Here is a 20,762-nt window from a genome sequence, read left to right on the forward strand (position 1 = left end):
TGTATATAAAAATTGATTAAACGCACACCTTATAGATACAAAGAAAAATAAATAAAATGCAACTTTACTCAACACACAAGACAATGCAGCAAAAGCAAAATGCTAAAGCAAAATGCGTAGATGTGAAAGGAAACCAGGAGAGAAGCGGTCACTGGTTAGACAAGCCATTTATCTTATAAATTGCTTCCCAAGAAGAAAACAGCATTGTGGTGCCCCCAGCACCTCCACTTTGGCTTTATAGGTCTGAGCTAGGAAGAAAAGACCTTTGCCGTAGTTTCGGTCTATGGGAAATGAGATTTTATGGAGTCTCCCCCTTCCTCCGTTCGCTTTTATCAAAAACATAACAGCCTAGAAAAGTTTCATATTAAAAAGGGAATCTTTCCCAGTTTTTTGGGTTTTTTTTTTACTACCTTATCTGAGTAGCATGATGCATGAGCAAAAACACTGATTCCAGCAACGTGTCAACTACACCCCTGATTCCAGCAACGTGTCACCTACATTTCTGGGTTCTGAAAGTTTTGTTTAACCTCTTCCCAACCGCTGACCGTAAATACACAACATTTGTGCTTGCCGCGCTTTGCGCAGCGCCGTCTTACATTTTCAGTGGGCAGTGATCGGGTCCAGGATCACGGTGCTAATCACCACCTCTGATCAAAGCCATCATCGAATCAGATGAAGATATTCTCATGTCAGCCCAACTCCGACTTATCTTGTAAATGCTGAGATAAAATAGCAATTATAGCATTTAAAAGATTGTGAGAGGGAGTGGGATCCTCCTCTCACCACACTGGCACCCCCACTACATGATCACAGGGAGCCAAGGGTTGTTATTGTCAAATAATAGCCTCCGGGTCCAACAGTAAAAGGTGGCCTGCTAGACCTAATCAAAAGCAGGGTCTAACAAACGATCTGCCTGTGTAAAGCCGTCAGGTTTCATGCATTGTAATACATGTGCACTGCAATGCATGAGATCAGCGATCAATGAGATTAATGGGTGAAGTTCTAAGTAAAAAAAAAATTAAAAAAAAAAAAAACAATACGCATTTTATGTAAAAACAAAGCACATCTTGACATCACCACGTTCAGAATAACCTGATTTCTTAAAGGGTCATACTATTTAATCCCTGTAGTGAAAAAAAGTTGCAAAAAAAAAAAGTTATTCCTCTTAGCACTAAAAAAAAAAAAAAAAAAAAAGTGAAATAAAAGATGAAAAAGTCCTATGTAAATAAGAATGGTGTCCCTGAAATGGTCATGTCCAGTAAGAGACTAAGCTGACTGCTTCTTAAGGAGGAGGAGTAAACAAAAAAAAAAAAAAAAAAAAAACCAAAAGAAAATAAGGAGCTATAGCTCCCAGGCTATAGAGCTGTGATTTTTTTTTTTTTTTTTTTTTTTAGAGGCAGTTTAAAACATGGATAGTGTAAAAGCAGCAAAAACTAAAAAACCATTCAAATGTGGTATCTCTAATTGCACCGACCTAAAAGGATAATAGCTGTCGGTTACACCACATGGTGAATGAAAGGGAGGGATGGGGGGGGGGGGCAAGGGGGACTAAAAAAAAAAAAAAAAACTGCTGCTTTTTTTTTTTTTTTAACTCTGCCTCCCAAAACTCCAAAAAGTAAGCATACAAGAAATGTCCCGCAAAACAGAAAAAAAAATTATAACTCAAGATCAGATGCAAAAAGTTGCATCGCTATAATCTTATTGTCCCGAATATATAAAAGCATGCGTGGAAAAAGAAAAAAAAAAAAAACAGAAAAAAACCCAAAACTACCTATGATAGGATGAGACGTTGCATTCATGGCAGAATATAGAAGCTATGTGATTTCTTCACCTACTCAGGACTCCAAACTCTTTTTTATTGATTTATGCTGCAAAGACTTCTTGGACTTTTTTTTGACAATTCGTCCACCTATTTTTTTACTTTGTTCTCCTTAGATGTTTTAGTTTAGAGTGCTGTGGAAAGGCTCTAGAAAAGCGCTGTGGCTCCCCTAAAAGAAATCCAGGGAAATCTGCGCTCCCAAATCCAAGTGTCCCCTCCCCTTGAAGCTATACACGACTAAAACGCAGTTAGCGTCCACCTATTTGGTATTACTGTAGTGAGGAGAGAAATCTTTAGGCCCTGTGCGCACTCGAAAACGGAATTTTCTTAAGAAAATTCTGCAGGGTCTGAAAGATTACCGCACACGCGGTAAAAAAACGCGGGAAAGCGCACCCGAAAACTGCATGCGGTTTGCTGCGGTTTTACCGCGTGCGGGTTGGTACGCGTTAATGCATTCAATGCAATAAAGCACATTGAAGAAAAAAAAAAAAAGTCATTTCCTTCTGAGATAGTTAGTAGATAGATAAATAGACATATAGGACAGATCGCTGCAGTTCTCCCGAGCGGTAGTGTGTTCACATTACCGGCCGTGGGAAATGACCTTTAATTACCTCTGCTGTCTCGTTGCGAGGCTGCATTCTGTACAGTGTCAGTCGCAGCTGGATGCAAGCATCGTAGGACGTGGATTACGCCGGAGCTGTGCGTTGGGAGGGGTTAATAAAGGGGTGAAACTGGCTTTTTTGTGTTCTTTAAAATAAAAGGATTTTTCAGTGTGTGTGTTTTTTCACTTTAATTACGGGTTTTAATCATGTAAGCGGTCTCAGATGCTGCCATGATTAAAAGCCGGGTCTTAAATGGCGGCGATCCGCTGTCATTTAACTCCATATTACCTGGATCGCCACTGCATCACAGCATCTGGAAGAGCCGGGGTCACTCCAGTACTGCCGCATAATGGATGCGACAGTCCCAGGGCAGCTGCGGGCTGATATTCTTGGCTGCGGGAGGGGACATTAACCCTCGCACTCCCCAGCCTCAGAATACCAGGCCTCCGCTGTGTGTTTACCTCGGCTGGAAGGTAAAAGTACGGCGGAGCCCGCGTGGTTTTTTTTTTATATGTCCGTTTGATTTGTATGTGTATTCTATATGTCTGTCTGAGTGTGATGTGTGTGTTTACTCACTGCTGCGCTTCCTCTCATAATGACATCACTTCCCTGCAAACCGCAGGCAGTGATGAAACATTATGTCCCGAAAACACAAAATACCGGAGGGAATAACGCAGGAAAACGCAATGAACCGCACAGAATTTGCTGCCTGCGTTATTCCCTGCGGGATTTCACGATTACATTGTAGTCAATGGAGTGAAATGCCGCAGCGACGTGTGGAAAAGAAGTGACATGCAATTGTTTTTGCTGCGGGAATCCCGCAGCAAAACATGCAGATGTTAAAATCCACCTAGTGCACACAGTATTTTTTTTCCCAAAAGGTTTTGCTGGTGAATCACTGCAGAGATGTTATGATCATAACATGCAGCAAAACCACAGGAAATCCGCGGCAAAAAACGGCAAGTGCGCACAGGGCCTTAATGTAGAAGAAGTGTCTCCAGAAGCTCACACTGGGCACTACAATGTACGGGCACCACTTTGGCAGACTAGCAATGTCCACTTCATGTTGGTTTCTGGTAGACACCGATTGAGTTAAAATAGTCATTACACATATATTAATTCACAGAGGGTGTGACGTTTCCAAAATGGGGTCAATTGAGGCGTGTTTCTGAATTTCTGGCACTTAGGAGCTCTGGAAATAGAGTCTGCAAACTATTTTAGAAAAATCTGTGCTCCTAGTGTCGGATGGCACCACATCCCTCTCGAGCTCTGCAGCCAAACAGCACTGTACAGCCATATTTCAGGTATTGCCAAGTTTACAAGAAATTGTGTAAACAAAAATTTAGTGCTTTTTTTTACCCATTTCCTCTTGTGAAAGTTTAAAAACTGGGACATAGTATTTCAATTGATTTTTCTGGCTAACACGGTACCACAATATTACAGTACTCAATGTCAAGGAGCAGCTGCTAAAGCAAACAAGATTTTAGGGTGTATAAAAAGATTAGATCCCGTGATCCCAACGTATTGTTACCCTTTTATAAATCACTTGTAAGGCCACATCTGGAATACGGGATCCAGTTTTGGCCTCCACATTTAAAAAAGGACATTCAAAAGTTAGGCTAAGTTCACACATCCTGTGTTTTGCATCAGTCACAATCCGTAGCCTTGAGGAATTACGGAATCCTGCAAAATATTTTGCAGGAATCCTGTATTTCCCCATAGACTTCTATTAGTGACGGATTGCGACTGATGACCCTGCGTTGCATCCGCTGCGTCGCAGTCCGTCGTTTTTGACTGACCGCCGAGCGGGGAGCAACGCAGAATGTAACGTTTTTCGGGCCGTCAAAATTAACGCACCGCGCAGGAATCCGTCGCCATCCGTCAAGCTTGTAATGCATGTCTATGGTGCTGGATTCCGTCGTAATCCGTCTTACAACGGAATCCAGCGCAGGATTCCGTCATGCTCTACTGAGCATGCCCAGCATGCTTGGCACGCCCACTGGGCTGTCCCAAACACAGATGGATCATGACTGATCCGTCAAAAAACGGACGCACAGCGGATGTAACGGACGCAACTGATCCGTTTTTTCACAGGATTCCTGTGAAAGGAATCCTGTGAAAAACACATCAGTTGCATCAGTTGACATCTTGAAAATGACTGATCCGTTGCTGACGGACCTGACGGATTGAAAACACAGGATGTGTGAACTTAGCCTTAGAGTCAGTCCAAAAGGCAGCAACTAGACTATTACAAGGAATGGCGGCCGCCCGTATGATGAGGAATGGAGGCCGCCCGTATGATGAGGAATGGAGGCCGCCCGTATGATGAGGAATGGCGGCCGCCCGTATGATGAGGAATGGAGGCCGCCCGTATGATGAGGAATGGAGGCCGCCCGTATGATGAGGAATGGAGGCCGCCCGTATGATGAGGAATGGAGGCGGAAAAGTTAGATATGTTTAGCTTAGAAAAAAAGACGTCTCAGAGGAGATCTCATTTATATGTATAAATACATGTGTGGTCAATATAAAGGACTGGCACATGACTTATTTCTTGCAAAGACAGTACTAAGGACCAGGGGGCACTCGCTGCGAGGGGAAGAAAAGCGATTCAGACAGCTAAATAGGAAAGGGTTCTTTACAGTTAGAGCAGTCAGACTGCGGAATGCCGACCACAAGAGGTAGTAATGGCCGATACTATAACAGCTTTTATATCAGGGCTGGATGATTTCCTCAGTACACAACATTGTTGGTTATAAATGACTTAGTGACCAAATGTAGAACTGGTGGAGGAAGGGTGAACTAAATGGACCAAGGGCTTTTTTTTTTTTTTTTTAAACTATGTAACCTTGTATTGCACATTGTAAAACTGGGGCTAGAAGGAATTTTAGTGGTAAAAAAAATATTTTATTCCCAGCTCAGATATTACATTTTGTGGAACACATGTGCTGTCAATACGTTTACTGCACCCCTAGATTAATTGAGTAAGTGTAGTTTGTAAAGAAGGGAATTTTGTTACTTACCGTAAATTCCTTTTCTTCTAGCTCCTATTGGGAGACCCAGACGATTGGTGTATAGCACTGCCTCCGGAGGCCACACAAAGCAATTACACTAAAAAGTGTAAGGCCCCTCCCCTTCTGGCTATACACCCCCAGTGGGATCACTGGCTCACCAGTTTTAGTGCAAAAGCAAGAAGGAGGAAAGCCAATAACTGGTTTAAACAAATTCACTCCGACGTAACGTCGGAGAACTGAAAACCATTCAACATGAACAACATGTGTACCCGAAAAACAACCAAAAATCCCGAAGGACAACAGGGCGGGTGCTGGGTCTCCCAATAGGAGCTAGAAGAAAAGGAATTTACGGTAAGTAACAAAATTCCCTTCTTCTTCGGCGCTCCATTGGGAGACCCAGACGATTGGGACGTCCAAAAGCTGTCCCTGGGTGGGTAAAGAAATACCTCATGTTAGAGTTGCAAGACAGCCCTCCCCTACGGGGAGGCAACTGCCGCCTGCAGGACTCTTCCACCTAGGCTGGCGTCCGCCGAAGCATAGGTATGCACCTGATAATGTTTGGTGAAAGTGTGCAGACTCGACCAGGTAGCTGCCTGGCACACCTGTTGAGCCGTAGCCTGGTGTCGTAGTGCCCAGGACGCACCCACGGCTCTGGTAGAATGGGCCTTCAGCCCTGATGGAACCGGAAGCCCAGCAGAACGGTAGGCTTCAAGAATTGGTTCTTTGATCCATCGAGCCAGGGTGGCCTTGGAAGCCTGCGACCCTTTGCGCTTACCAGCGACAAGGACAAAGAGTGCATCCGAACGGCGCAGGGGCGCCGTGCGGGAAATGTAGATTCTGAGTGCTCTCACCAGATCTAACAAATGTAAATCCTTCTCATAGCGATGAACTGCATGAGGACAAAAAGAAGGCAAAGAGATATCCTGATTAAGATGAAAAGAGGATACCACCTTCGGGAGAAACTCCTGAATGGGTCGCAGCACTACCTTGTCCTGGTGGAAGACCAGGAAGGGAGCCTTGGATGACAGCGCTGCTAGCTCAGACACTCTCCGAAGAGATGTGATCGCTACCAAAAAAGCCACTTTCTGTGATAGTCTAGAAAGTGAAACCTCCCTCAGAGGCTCGAAGGGCGGCTTCTGGAGGGCAACCAGTACCCTGTTCAGATCCCATGGATCTAACGGCCGCTTGTACGGGGGTACGATATGACAAACCCCCTGCAGGAACGTGCGTACCTTAGAAAGTCGTGCTAGACGCTTCTGAAAAAAGACGGATAGCGCCGAGACTTGCCCTTTAAGGGAGCCGAGCGACAAACCTTTTTCTAACCCAGATTGCAGGAAAGAAAGAAAGGTAGGCAATGCAAATGGCCAGGGAGACACTCCCTGAGCAGAGCACCAGGATAAGAATATCCTCCACGTTCTGTGGTAGATCTTAGCGGACGTGGGCTTCCTAGCCTGTCTCATGGTGGTAACGACCCCTTGGGATAATCCTGAAGACGCTAGGATCCAGGACTCAATGGCCACACAGTCAGGTTCAGGGCCGCAGAATTCCGATGGAAAAACGGCCCTTGGGACAGCAAGTCTGGTCGGTCTGGTAGTGCCCACGGTTGGCCGACCGTGAGATGCCACAGATCCGGATACCACGCCCTCCGTGGCCAGTCTGGGGCGACGAGTATGACGCGGCAGCAGTCGGATCTGATCTTGCGTAGCACCCTGGGCAAGAGTGCCAGAGGTGGAAACACATAAGGGAGCCGGAACTGCGACCAATCTTGCACTAAGGCGTCTGCCGCCAGAGCTCTGTGATCGCGAGACCGTGCCATGAAGGTTGGGACCTTGTTGTTGTGCCGGGACGCCATTAGGTCGACGTCCGGCCTTCCCCAGCGGCGACAGATTTCCTGAAACACGTCCGGGTGAAGGGACCATTCCCCTGCGTCCATGCCCTGGCGACTGAGGAAGTCTGCTTCCCAGTTTTCTACGCCGGGGATGTGAACTGCGGATATGGTGGAGGCCGTGGCTTCCACCCACATCAGAATCCGCCGGACTTCCTGGAAGGCTTGCCGACTGCGTGTCCCCCCTTGGTGGTTGATGTATGCCACCGCTGTGGAGTTGTCCGACTGAATTCGGATCTGCCTTCCTTCCAGCCACTGCTGGAAGGCTAGTAGGGCAAGATACACTGCTCTGATTTCCAGAACATTGATCTGAAGGGTGGACTCCTGCTGGGTCCACGTACCCTGAGCCCTGTGGTGGAGAAAAACTGCTCCCCACCCTGACAGACTCGCGTCTGTCGTGACCACCGCCCAGGACGGTGGTAGGAAGGATCTTCCCTGTGATAATGAGGTGGGAAGAAGCCACCACTGCAGAGAGTCCTTGGCCGTCTGGGAAAGGGAGACTTTCCTGTCCAGGGATGTTGACTTCCCGTCCCATTGGCGGAGAATGTCCCATTGAAGTGGGCGCAGATGAAACTGCGCAAACGGAACCGCCTCCATTGCCGCCACCATCTTCCCGAGGAAGTGCATGAGGCGTCTTAAGGAGTGCGACTGACTTTGAAGGAGAGCCTGCACCCCCGTCTGTAGTGACCGCTGCTTGTCCAGCGGAAGCTTCACTATCGCTGAGAGAGTATGAAACTCCATGCCAAGATACGTCAGTGATTGGGTCGGTAACAGATTTGACTTTGAGAAGTTGATGATCCACCCGAACGTCTGGAGAGTCTCCAGTGCAACGTTCAGGCTGAGTTGGCATGCCTCCTGAGAGGGTGCCTTGACAAGTAGATCGTCCAAGTAAGGGATCACAGAATGTCCCTGAGAGTGCAAGACTGCTACCACTGCCGCCATGACCTTGGTGAACACCCGTGGGGCTGTCGCCAGACCAAATGGCAGAGCTACGAACTGAAGATGGTCGTCTCCTATCACGAAGCGTAGAAAGCGTTGGTGCTCTGTAGCAATCGGCACGTGGAGATAAGCATCTTTGATGTCTATTGATGCTAGGAAATCTCCTTGAGACATTGAGGCAATGACTGAGCGGAGGGATTCCATCCGGAACCGCCTGGCGTTCACATGCTTGTTGAGCAGTTTTAGGTCCAGAACAGGACGGAATGAGCCGTCCTTTTTTTGGCACCACAAAGAGATTGGAGTAAAAACCTTGTCCTTGTTCCCGAAGAGGAACAGGGACCACCACTCCTTCTGCTCTTAGAGAATGCACCGCCTGCAGAAGGGCATCTGCTCGGTCGGGATGTGGGGAAGTTCTGAAGAACCGAGGCGGAGGACGAGAACTGAACTCTATCCTGTACCCGTGAGACAAAATGTCTGTTACCCACTGGTCTTTGACCTGTGGCAGCCAAATGTCGCAAAAGCGGGAGAGCCTGCCACCGACCGAGGATGCGGAGGGAGGCGGCCGAAAGTCATGAGGCAGCCGCCTTGGAAGCAGTACCTCCGGCTGCTTTCTTGGGGCGTGAGTGAGACCGCCAGGAATCAGAGCTCCTTTGCTCTTTCTGAGTCCCTTTGGACGAGGAGAATTGGGACTTGCCCGAGCCTCGAAAGGACCGAAACTTTGACTGCCACTTCCTCTGTTGAGGTTTGGTTGATCTGGGCTGGGGTAAGGAAGAGTCCTTACCTTTGGACTGTTTAATGATTTCCGCCAGTTGCTCACCAAACAGTCTGTCTCCAGATAATGGCAAGCTGGTTAAACATTTTTTAGAAGCAGAATCTGCTTTCCATTCTTTTAACCACAAGGCTCTGCGCAAAACTACAGAGTTGGCGGATGCCATTGAGGTACGGCTCGTAGATTCTAGTACCGCATTGATAGCCTAGGTCGCAAACGCAGTCATTTGCGTAGTTAAGGACGCCACTTGCGGCACTGCTGGACTTAAGAAAGAGTCCACCTGTGCCAGACCAGCTGAAATAGCTTGGAGCGCCCACACGGCCGCGAATGCTGGAGCAAACGACGCGCCAATAGCTTCATAGACAGATTTCAACCAAAGGTCCATCTGTCTGTCATTGGCATCTTTAAGTGAAGCCCCATCCTCCACTGCAACTATGGATCTAGCTGCAAGCCTGGATATTGGAGGGTCCACTTTGGGACACTGGGTCCAGCGCTTGACCACTTCAGGGGGAAAGGGATAACGTGTATCCTTAAGACGTTTGGAAAAACGCTTGTCCGGATAAGTATGGTGTTTCTGGATTGATTCTCTGAAGTCAGAGTGGTCCAGAAAAGTACTCAATTTACGCTTGGGATACAGGAAATGGAATTTCTCCTGCTGGGCAGCTGCCTCCTCTGCTGAAGGGGCTGGTGGAGAAATATCCAACAGCCTATTGATGGCCGCTATAAGGTCGTTTACCATGGCGTCACCATCTGGCGTATCCAAATTGAGTGCGGTGTCAGGACCAGACTCCTGATCACCCACCTCTGTCTCATCATATAGAGACCCTTCTCGCTGAGACCCTGACCCGCGTGACGACGTGGAGGGTCTCTCCCAGCGAGCTCTCTTAGGCGGCCTGGGACTGTCATCAGAATCAGAGCCCTCAGCCTGTGATGCCTGGGACCCCCTCGAAGTACGGATTAGTTCCAACTGAGGGGGACCTGGGAACATAGCCACAGCAGAGTCCATGGTCTGAGCCACTGGCCTGGACTGCAAGGTCTCCAGGATTTTTGTCATAGTCACAGACATTTTATCAGCAAAGACTGCAAATTCTGTCCCCGTCACCGGGGCAGGGTTCACAGGCGCCTCTGCCTGGGCTACCACCACCATATGCTCTGGCTGACGAAGTGCCACTGGGACTGAACATTGCACACAATGAGGGTCGTTGGAGCCTGCTGGTAGATTAGCCCCACATGCTGTACAAGCAGAGTATACAGCCCGTGCCTTGGCACCCTTGCGTTTTGTGGATGACATGTTGCTGTCTCCTCAGAGCAATATAGGGGTATACAGCCAAGAAGCGACCGTACAGTGCAGTATACATATATATATATATATCTGGTACAGGAAAAAGTACACCAATACACACTGTGGCACTAGTGGGGCCAGCACTAATGTGCTGCTTACCGCCCGCTAAACGCGGGTGTGTGGTCGCCAGAAATCCCTAGTCTGGGTCTCCCAGAGCCTGTGTCCGTCCTCCAGCCAGACTGCATGCAGGAATGGCTGCCGGCGTCCTGTGGAGGGGGGGGCGGGCCCTGGGCGTGCTCAGACCAAAAGCGGGAAACCTGCGTCCCACTGTGCCTAGTGAGAGGGCTGGAGCATGTAAATAAGGCTCCAGCCCTCGGCGCTGACGATTGCACAGCGTCTGTCCCATTCCCTGATTGACAGGGAGGGGGCGGGAACGAAGCGGAGCTAGGCCGCAAAAGCCGGGGACTAAATTTATAAGCGCCGCCGCCGTAAAAGCGCGGTCGGCGCTAAGTCCCCGGCGCACTACAAGTCCCAGCCGCGCCGCCGCTCCGAGAGTGGCCGGCGCGGTAGTTCCCAGCACATGAATCCACACAGCTAAGCTGCTGTGATCCAAGCCCAGCGTGGAGCGCTACTGTCCCCGGCGCACTAACACACCCAGCAAGTCTGGCGTGTGCGTGCCTGTCTGTACGGGGACACAGAGTACCTGAAAGTTGCAGGGCCTTGTCCCTGAACGGTACCCCGGCTCCTTATCCAGCAGGTTCAATGGGTCTGTGGACGGAGCCCGGCCTCAGGGCTTGGAGGCCGGTAAGATCCCACTTCCTCAGAGCCCCTCAGGGGGATGGGGAAGGAAAGCAGCATGTGGGCTCCAGCCTCTGTACCCGCAATGGGTACCTCAACCTTACAAACCACAAGTGGGGTAAGAAGGGAGCATGCTGGGGGCCCCTAGTATGGGCCCTCTTTTCTTCCATCCGATATAGTCAGCAGCTACTGCTGACTAAACAGTGGAGCTATGCGTGGATGTCTGACCTCCTTCGCACAAAGCAGAAAACTGGTGAGCCAGTGATCCCACTGGGGGTGTATAGCCAGAAGGGGAGGGGCCTTACACTTTTTAGTGTAATTGCTTTGTGTGGCCTCCGGAGGCAGTGCTATACACCAATCGTCTGGGTCTCCCAATGGAGCGCCGAAGAAATAGGGCCACTTATGGATGGGTTTCCTGTTGCTCTGGCACCTCAGGGGCACTGGCAATGTGCCATGGCACCCGCAAACCATAACAAAAGTCAGCACTCCAATGTAAGCTCAAGAAGGTTAACCTTTAATGAATGCGGTTATTAATACTTTAAAGGGGTGTATACTTGAAAATGGGGTCTTGTTTGTGGATTTTCTGGCCTATAAGCCTTTAAAAAGAATGGAAAAAAAACGGATTTTTGTGTACTTACTGTAAAATCGTTTCTCTTAGCCATCACTGGGGGGACACAGGACCATGGGTGTTATGCTGCCTATACATAGGACACTAAGTAGATGCAAAAGCATAGCTCCTCCTCTGCAGTATACACCCCCTGGCAGAGCAAGGCAGCCTCAGTTTTAGTACACAAGCAGTAGGAGAGAAAAATAAAAAAAAAAAAAAAAAAAAAACCGTAAAAACTTCTCAGAGGAACAAGAGAAAAGAAGAGTCATAACCAAATAAGGTACTGAGAGAACCAAGGCCCAACAGGGCAACAGGGTGGGTGCTGTGTCCCCCAATGATGGCTAAGAGAAAACGATTTTACGGTGAGTACACAAAAATCCGTTTTTCTCTCTGACGCATCATTGGGGGACACAGGACCATGGGACGTCCTAAAGCAGTCCATGGGTGGGAAAAGTAAAAAACAAGATAACGCAACCCAAGGACTAGGAACCAGTCCCAGACAGCCTGGAGCACCTACTGAGAGAGGTGCTCTACTGCAATTTGCAGAATTTTCCTACCCAGATTTTCCTCAGTTGAAACCTGGGTATGGACTCTCTAATGCTTTGAAAAAGTATGTAGGCTAGACCAGGTCGCAGCCTTACACACCTGTTCCACTGAAGCCTGATGCCGAAAGGCCCATGAAGCTCCAACTGCTCGCGTGGAATGAGCCCGCAGCCCACTAGGAATGGGCTTTATTTGCAAGCGGTAGACTTCCTGGATCGCAGAACGAATCCAGCGAGCCAGAGTTGCCTGTCCCTTCTTAGGCCCCTCAGGAATGACGATCAAAGAGTCAGTTTTCCTAAAGGGGGCTGTCCTGGATATGTAATATCTGAGAGCTCTGACGAGGTCTAACGAATGCAGAGACCTTTCGACCCTATGAACCGGGTGTGGACGAAAGGAAGGCAGAACAATGTCCTCGTTCAAATGAAACGGGGTAAGAACGATTGGAAGAAAATCCGGAAGGGGGCGCAGAACCACCTTGTCCTGGTGAAAGATCAGAAAAGGTTCGCGGCAAGTAGAGTGCTGCCAGGTCCGAAACCCGTCTGATGGACGTAGTTGCCACCAGGAATGTTACCTTCCAGGACAGAAGAGCAAGGGAGGATTCCTTGAGAGGTTCAAAGGGAGACCTCTGGAGACCGTCCAGAACGAGATTGAGGTCCCATGGGTCCAGCGGCCGTTTGTACGGGGGAACTAGATGGAAAACGCCCTGGAGGAAGGTCTTGACTTGTGGTTTTTGAGCCAGGCGGCATTGGTAGAAGATTGAGAGCGCTGAGACCTGCCCTTTAAAATGGAACTGAGAGCCAACCCCGCTTTCAAGCCAGACTGTAGAAAGTCGAGAAATCTAGGGATGGGCAGAGGAATAGGCTGGACGTTAGTTTCCCTGCACCATGAAAGGAAGATTTTCCACGTACGGTGGTAAATGCGGGATGAAGCAGGCTTTCGGGCGCTGATTATGGTGGAAATTACCGCGGGGGAGAATCCCGCTCTTAATACTCAGGTCTCAATGGCCATGCCGTCAGCTTCAGGGCTCTGGAGTTCTGATGGGAAATGGGCCCTTGGGTCAGCAAGGCTGGGATGTCTGGAAGGCGCCGCGGTACGTTTGCGAGCAGTTGTACTAATTCGGCATACCAGGCGCGCCTGGGCCAGTCCGGTGCTATCAGTATCACCGGGACTCCCTCTGCCTTGATCTTCCTGATTACCCGCGGCAGCAGGGGTAGAGGTGGAAATATGTAAGGCAGGCGGGAGTTGTGCCAGGAGCAGACTAGAGCATCCGCGCCGATGGACTGCGGGTCGCGTGACCTGGCTATGAACGCGGGTAACTTTGCGTTCAACCTTGAGGCCATTAGATCCACATCTGGTGTGCCCCAGCGAGTGCAGATGTGTAGAAACACTTCTGGGTGGAGAGACCATTCTCCGGCAGCCAGGTCTTGGCGACTTAGAAAGTCTGCTGCCCAGTTCTCTACCCCCGGTATGTGTACCGCTGATATCACTGACCCAGTCGACTCGGCCCAGCTGAGGATCTTGTGGGCCTCGAGGTAAGCCGCTTTGCTGCGGGTGCCCCCCTGCCGATTGATATAGGCTACAGCTGTCGCATTGTCCGATTGGACTCGAATCTGACGACCCGCTAGCAGAGGGCAGAACGCTCAGAGCGCGAGGAAGATTGCGCGGATTTCCAGTATGTTTATGGGTAGGGAATACTCCTGGGGCGTCCAACGTCCTTGAGCAGTGTGGTGCCGGTACACTGCTCCCCAGCCTAGGAGGCTGGCGTCCGTGGTCCGGACCAGCCAGTTCACTGGGAGAAAAGATCTCCCCTTCGATAGGGATGAGGACCGAAGCCACCAGCGGAGTGCATACCTGACTGAAGGCGTCAGGTGAAGGAGGTTTGTCCAGGGAGAAGGGGCTCTTGTCCCAGGCAGCTAGAAGGACTAGCTGCAGTGGGCGGAGGTGCAGTTGAGCAAAAAAAGCTACTGCCTCCATAGCCGCCACCATCCTGCCGAGCACCTTTATGCTGAATCGAATGGAGTGAGAGGGAGGACGTAGAAGGCAGCGTACCGCTTGTCGAAGAGCAATCGCCTTGTCCTGAGGGAGATATATCAAGCCCCGACGGGTGTCCAGGGACATGCCCAGGAAGGTGATGGATCGTGATGGGATCGGGGATGATTTGTCTAGAATCAGTAGCCACCCTAAGCGGGATAGGGTGTCCAAGGTGATCTGTACGCTGGTTGAGCAGTCGCGTAAGGAGGGGCCTTGATGAGGAAGTCGTCCAAGTAAGGGAGAACGACTACTTCCCTGGCGTGAAGGACGCTCATGGCGGCAGTCATGACTTTGGTGAAGACCCTTGGTGCGGTGGCAAGGCCGAAGGGTAGGGCTACGAATTGAAAATGGGACTCCATTCTGAATCTCCGTACGTGCACATGTTCGTTCAGGTGTTTGAGGTCCAGGATCGGTCGAACTGACCGCATCCTTTTTGGGGACCACAAAGAGGTTGGAATAAAAACCCCTGAACTTCTCGTCGTCCGGGACAGGTATTATCACTCCTGCTGTTTGGAGTGAGTGGATTGCTGAGAAAAAGGCCTCGAGTCGTTTGAGTCTTTGGGGGGTTTGAGCGAAGGAACCGACTTGGGGGTCTGGTCCGAAATTCTATGTGGTAACCGGAAGACAAAGTCTTACACCCATTTGTCGTCTGAGGCAGCAGCCCAGATGTGTTGAAAAGAGTCGACCCTTCTACTATGAGTGTGTCTTCCGGGGCGCCAAAGGAGTCATGAGGGGGGAAAACGTCGTGGACGAGTCTCCCTAGTCCTGGACTGTTACGGTCTAGGCTGCCATGACGAAGTGGGTTTCGGGGAGAGCTGAGAAGGTCGGTCACTGCGTAGTCCGCGGCTAGTTGCGGGGGCAGAGCGGGATGTTGACCAACCAAATGAGTTCCGAAAGGAGCGGAACGAGGACTGTGGATGTCTGGTGAAGGTCGTCCTGGGCTTCAGCTGGGGAAGGGAGGTACTCTTTCCTCCCGTGGCGTCATAAATGAGCTTGTCCAGACGTTCCCCAAACAATCGGTCTGGAAAAAAAGGGAAGGCCCGTGGGAGTCTTCTTGGAAGCAGAGTCCGCTCGCCATTGTCGGAGCCAGAGAGCTCTACGGATGGCTATGGTATTTGAGGCGGCAAAAGCTGCGCAGGTAGCAGCATCAATAGAGGCCTGCATGAGGTACTCCGCCGCAGCGGCAATTTGAGCTGTTACCTCTGTGAAGGTATGAGGGAACTGGGATTCCTTAAGCGAAGTGTTAAGGGATTCTGCCCAGACCGAGATCGCCTTTGCGACCCACACAGAGGCAAAGGAGGGCGAGAGGGAGGAACCCGCAGCCTCAAAAGGCAGAGCGGGCGAGGTGCTCCACCTGTCTGTCGGGTTCTTGATGGAGGAACCATCGGATAACGACAGGAGCGTTTTTGTGGTATGGCGGGAGATCGGGGGGGGTTTGTCGACCGAGGACGGATCGGCCCAGCCCTTAGGGGCAGGTGGGGCAAAAGGGTACTGGGACTCCATGAGTTTACGGTTACCGAAGCGCCTGTCAGGCTTCTCCCTTTGCTTTGTGAGGATATCCTGAAACTCTGGGTGATCAGCGAAAACCTATTGGGGTTTCCTTGCCCTCTTAAAGGAGACCACATGGTCAGTGGTAGTGGATGGGGGATCCTCCACATGCAGATCTTGGTTGATCGCTGCTATAAGGGAGTCTATTGCAGTTTGATCATCTGGGGAGGGTGAAACCAATGAATCATCCTGGTACAAACAGCATTCTCCTTCCTCCATCTCTTCAGAAGCCGTGGAGCGTGTGGGAGAGCCTGCCCTGTGTGCTCCCGAGGGAGAGCCCACTGGAGACACCCGGCCGTGTGCTCTTTTCTGATCCCTGCAACCGGTGAAGCATGTGCCCGGATTACCTCAGAAGGATCCTCCATAGGTGTACCCTCAGGCTGCGTTCCGTCCAGGGGCCCAGAAGGGTGTGGAGGACGACATTACATAGCCAGCACCAGGTTCTGTGACAGTTTTTCCATGGATTGGGACAGAAACTGTGCCATTCTGGTGGGCTGGGAGCCCTAGGCTCTGGGCTGACGGTTGCGGCAGTGGTGGCAGGGGGGTCTTGGGGAGCTATAGGGACACAGGACTCACAGAGAGAAGAGGTGTGTTTACGTGGTAACTCAGCGTAGCAGGCACTGCAGGCTGAATAATAGACTGTGGGCTTTAGCACTCAGTGCCCTTAGAATTCTGCATGTTCCTAATGGGAGTATGCAAGGAGGGGGAGCAATGCTCAGCAGAGCTGCAAGTGAAGCAAGCACCTTACCCGAATCAGCCTATGGCCCTGTCCTCAGGAAGGATGAAGCTCTATGGAGATCTTCGCACACATTCCTGAGGGGGGCGGGGCTTAGCGCTAAGAGATCGCGAAGATGAAGTCAGTGTGCCCCCCCCGCTATGGGTAGTAAAAAAAACACGTCGGGAAAGGAGCTTGTGGTAGTTTTCCTCCCTCTCCCTCCAGTCAGCACACAGCTTGTCACTGGTGGTTATCAGCCGGCTTTTCTGCTAGAGCAAATAAACGGTGTGAGTCCCTGAGCTCTGTGCACTCCCCCTGCCACCAGGAGTACCTTCCCCCTCCTCCAGCCAGCAAGCTAGAGAAAAGTTCACCCTGTGTGTTCAGGATCCTTCTCTCCTCCTTGCACCCAGCAAGGGACTCTCTCATAATAAATACTGTAGATGTCCTAGGGCCTTCCCTGCAGCGTCTTTTCTCCCTTTGCCTAGGAAACCAGTCAGGGGGGATCTCACCTTAAACACTGCTTTCCAGGCAGTGAAAATAGCAGATTCAGCTTGCTGTGTCCAGTCACACCGGTGCCATATTCAACTCAGAGCCTGCAAAGAGGGGCTGAGGAATTGGTGCCATATTCAACTCAGAGCCTGCAAAGAGGGGCTGAGGAATTGTGCTATAGGGGCACAGGCCTCTACCCTGGGCTTTGGAAAATCGGTGTTTGTGGAACCAGTCGTCCAGCCCAGGATCCAGCGTTGCAGGAGGGGGTACGTGGAGGCGACACTCCCCGTTCCCGCCCGTTGATGGTAGTGGGAGATCGGTCCCAAAAGGAAACAGTCGCCCTCAAAAAAATAAACCTTGAAAGGAAGTGCCTCCTACAGACACTAAGCTAAAACTGAGGCTGCCTGGCCTGGCCAGGGGGTGTATACTGCAGAGGAGGAGCTATGCTTTTGCATCTACTTAATGTCCTCCTATGGATGGGCAGCATAACACCCATGGTCCTGTATCCCCCAATGAGGCATCAAAGAAAGTGAAGTTGTTCCTAAAGAAGGGAATTTTGTTACTTACCGTAAATTCCTTTTCTTCTAGCTCCAATTGGGAGACCCAGACGATTGGGTGTATAGCTACTGCCTCCGGAGGCCACACAAAGCATTACACTAAAAAGTGTAAGGCCCCTCCCCTTCTGGCTATACACCCCCCGTGGGATCACGGGCTGCTCAGTTTTAGTGCTAAAGCAAGAAGGAGGAAAGCCAATAACTGGTTTAAACAAATTCAATCCGAAGTAACATCGGAGAACTGAAACCGTTCAACATGAACAACATGTGTACCCGAAAAAACCAAAAATCCCGAAGGAAACAGGGCGGGTGCTGGGTCTCCCAATTGGAGCTAGAAGAAAAGGAATTTACGGTAAGTAACAAAATTCCCTTCTTCTTCGGCGCTCCATTGGGAGACCCAGACGATTGGGACGTCCAAAAGCAGTCCCTGGGTGGGTAAATTAATACCTCAAGTTAGAGCTGCAAAACAGCCCTCCCCTACGAGGAGGCAACCGCCGCCTGCAGGACTCTTCTACCTAGGCTGGCGTCCGCCGAAGCGTAGGTATGCACCTGATAATGTTTGGTGAAAGTGTGCAGACTCGACCAGGTAGCTGCCTGGCACACCTGTTGAGCCGTAGCCTGGTGTCGTAATGCCCAGGACGCACCCACGGCTCTGGTAGAATGGGCCTTCAGCCCTGATGGAACCGGAAGCCCAGCAGAACGGTAGGCTTCCAGAATTGGTTCCTTGATCCATCGAGCCAGGGTGGATTTGGAAGCCTGCGATCCTTTGCGCTTACCAGCGACAAGGACAAAGAGCGCATCCGAGCGGCGCAGGGGTGCCGTGCGGGAAATGTAGATTCTGAGTGCTCTCACGAGATCCAACAAATGCAAATCCTTTTCATACCGATGAACTGGATGAGGACAAAAGGAAGGTAAGGAGATATCCTGATTGAGATGAAAAGAGGATACCACCTTAGGGAGAAACTCCTGAATCGGGCGCAGCACTACCTTGTCCTGGTGAAAAACCAGGAAGGGAGCTTTGGATGACAGCGCTGCCAGCTCGGATACCCTCCGAAGAGACGTGACCGCTACCAGAAAGGCCACTTTCTGTGAGAGTCGAGAAAGTGAAACATCCCTCAGAGGCTCGAAGGGCGGTTTCTGGAGAGCAACTAGTACCCTGTTCAGATCCCATGGATCTAACGGCCGTTTGTACGGAGGGACGATGTGACAAACCCCCTGCAGGAACGTGCGTACCTGAGGAAGTCGTGCTAGACGCTTTTGAAAAAATACCGATAGCGCTGAGACTTGCCCTTTAATGGAGCCGAGCGATAAGCCTTTTTCCAAACCAGATTGCAGGAAGGAAAGAAAAGTAGGCAATGCAAATGGCGAGGGGGACACTCCCTGTGCCGAGCACCAGGATAAGAAAATCTTCCACGTTCTGTGGTAGATCTTAGCAGACGTGGGCTTCCTAGCCTGTCTCATGGTGGCCACGACCCCTTGAGATAATCCTGAAGATGCTAGTATCCAGGACTCAATGGCCACACAGTCAGGTTCAGGGCCGTAGAATTCAGATGGAAAAACGGCCCTTGTGACAGTAAGTCTGGCCGGTCTGGTAGCGCCCACGGTTGGCCGACCGTGAGATGCCACAGAACCGGATACCACGACCTCCTCGGCCAGTCTGGGGCGACGAGCAGGACGCGGCGGCAATCGGACCTGATCTTGCGTAGCACTCTGGGCAAGAGTGCCAGAGGGGGAAACACATAGGGCAGCTGGAACTGCGACCAATCTTGCACTAAGGCGTCTGCCGCCAGAGCTCTGTGATCGCGAGACCGTGCCATGAAAGTTGGGACCTTGTTGTTGTGCCGGGACGCCATTAGGTCGACGTCCGGCCTTCCCCAGCGGCGACAGATTTCCTGAAACACGTCCGGGTGAAGGGACCATTCCCCTGCGTCCATACCCTGGCGACTGAGGAAGTCCGCTTCCCAGTTTTCTACGCCGGGGATGTGAACTGCGGATATGGTGGAGGCCGTGGCTTCCACCCACATCAGAATCCGCCGGACTTCCTGGAAGGCTTGCCGACTGCGTGTCCCGCCTTGGTGGTTGATGTATGCCACCGCTGTGGAGTTGTCCGACTGAATTCGGATCTGCTTTCCTTCCAGCCACTGCTTGAAGGCTTGTAGGGCAAGATACACTGCCCTGATTTCCAGAACATTGATCTGAAGGGTGGACTCCTGCTGAGTCCACGTACCCTGAGCCCTGTGGTGGAGAAAAACTGCTCCCCACCCTGACAGACTCGCGTCTGTCGTGACCACCGCCCAGGATGGGGGTAGGAAGGACCTTCCTTGTGATAATGAGGTGGGAAGAAGCCACCATTGAAGAGAGTCCTTGGCCATCTGGGAAAGGGAGACTTTCCTGTCTAAGGACGTCGACTTCCCGTCCCATTGGCGGAGAATGTCCCATTGAAGTGGGCGCAGATGAAACTGCGCAAACGGGACTGCCTCCATTGCTGCCACCATCTTCCCCAGGAAGTGCATGAGGCGTCTTAAGGGGTGCGACTGGCCTTGAAGGAGAGAGTGCACCCCTGTCTGTAGTGAACGCTGCTTGTCCATTGGAAGCTTCACTATCGCTGAGAGAGTATGAAACTCCATGCCAAGATATGTTAGTGATTGGGTCGGTGACAGATTTGACTTTGAAAAGTTGATGATCCACCCGAAAGTCTGGAGAGTCTCCAGCGCAACGTTCAGGCTGTGTTGGCATGCCTCTTGAGAGGGTGCCTTGACAAGTCCAAGTAAGGGATCACCGAGTGTCCCTGAGAGTGCAAGACTGCTACCACTGCTGCCATGACCTTGGTGAAAACCCGTGGGGCTGTCGCCAGACCAAATGGCAGGGCTACGAACTGAAGGTGTTAGTCTCCTATAACGAAGCGTAGAAAACGCTGGTGCTCTGGAGCAATCGGCACGTGGAGATAAGCATCCTTGATGTCTATTGATGCTAGGAAATCTCCTTGAGACATTGAGGCAATGACGGAGCGGAGAGATTCCATCCGGAACCGCCTGGTTTTCACGTGCTTGTTGAGCAGTTTTAGGTCCAGAACAGGACGGAAAGAGCCGTCCTTTTTTGGCACCACAAACAGATTGGAGTAAAAACCTTGACCTCGTTCCTGAAGAGGAACAGGGATCACCACTCCTTCT

At 50.8% G+C, this 20,762-nt stretch overlaps 1 protein-coding gene across 1 annotated transcript in view; it reads right to left on the minus strand.

Moving 5' to 3' along the window:
* The window catches only part of AGO2 (argonaute RISC catalytic component 2), a 117,839-nt gene that overhangs the window by 76,283 nt on the left and 20,794 nt on the right, over positions 1–20,762 (minus strand). The window lies entirely within an intron of this gene.

Source organism: Anomaloglossus baeobatrachus, chromosome 6, assembly GCF_048569485.1.
Source record: "Anomaloglossus baeobatrachus isolate aAnoBae1 chromosome 6, aAnoBae1.hap1, whole genome shotgun sequence".
Lineage (NCBI taxonomy): Eukaryota > Metazoa > Chordata > Amphibia > Anura > Aromobatidae > Anomaloglossus > Anomaloglossus baeobatrachus.